Consider the following 1,038-nt stretch of genomic DNA (forward strand, 5'->3'; position numbering starts at 1 on the left):
CTCAGTGGTAGAGCCCCTGCCTAGAATCCCCCAGTGAGGGGCTGGGGTGTGGCTCAGTGGTAGAGCACCTGCCTAGAATCCCCCAGTGAGGGACTGGGGTGTGGCTCAGTGATAGAGCCCCTGCCTAGAATCCCCCAGTGATGTCCAGCTGCCATGACTGAGCAATAGAGCACTTGCCTAGCATGTGCAAGGACCTGGCTTCAACTTCCAATACCACACATACACAAAAAGAACATTTCCAAAGGCCTTCTAACCAGTCAATACAGAGCTATGATCCAAACAAAACTAGGACTGATTCCGGTGTTTTAGGTTCAAGGATTCTCTAGGCCCTTTCAGCCTGCCCAGGACCCTGCCAGAGGACAATATGAATTGCTGGGACTGTCCAGCAAGATAGAAAACTCCAGGTTGTGAGACACCCTGAGGGTCAACCTCAAAAACTGGGCATTGGTGCCATGAAAGTGAGCTGGACAAGTCCTCATGGATCCTGCTTGGTCTTGCTGTCTAAATTGTTGATGACCTGCATCCAGTTTACAGCCTCAGGGTCAACTACTCTATGTGAACAGTAGGAAACAGTCTAGAAAGGGAGAGAAGGCAGGACACAGAGGACCAGGCTTACCCCAAAGGAAGGCCCCTCAGCTGTTCATCTAGTGGCACAGGACAGTCACCTGAAAGCTTCAAGGACAGCAGGTGGGAAGGGACTGAGCACACATTCCACACCCACTCTGATGTGACCTTGGGTGAATAGTGTCTGCTGGGACTCCATCACCTATGGTAAGATGCTAGTTGGTAGGTTGGTCAAGGGATTTTGATTTTCTTAGTTCTAGAGATAGAATCTAGGACGTTGAGCCCCTCAATGGGGCGGGGGGGGGGATTCTAAGCAAGGACTCTACTACTGAGCTATTCTCTATTCCTTTACTGGGGGATTCTAGGCAGGGGCTCTACCACTGAGCCACACCCCAGCCCCTCACTGGGGGATTCTAAGCAGGGGCTCTACCACTGAGCCACACCCCAGCCCCTCACTGGGGGATTCTAGGCAGG

General features: G+C 52.2%; 1 protein-coding gene across 1 annotated transcript in view; it reads left to right on the forward strand.

Annotated features, from left to right (window-relative positions):
* Positions 1-1,038, forward strand: part of Limk1 (LIM domain kinase 1) — a 32,659-nt gene that overhangs the window by 26,625 nt on the left and 4,996 nt on the right. The window lies entirely within an intron of this gene.

The sequence above is a fragment of the Microtus ochrogaster genome, chromosome 2, assembly GCF_000317375.1.
Source record: "Microtus ochrogaster isolate Prairie Vole_2 chromosome 2, MicOch1.0, whole genome shotgun sequence".
In the NCBI taxonomy this organism is placed as follows: domain Eukaryota; kingdom Metazoa; phylum Chordata; class Mammalia; order Rodentia; family Cricetidae; genus Microtus; species Microtus ochrogaster.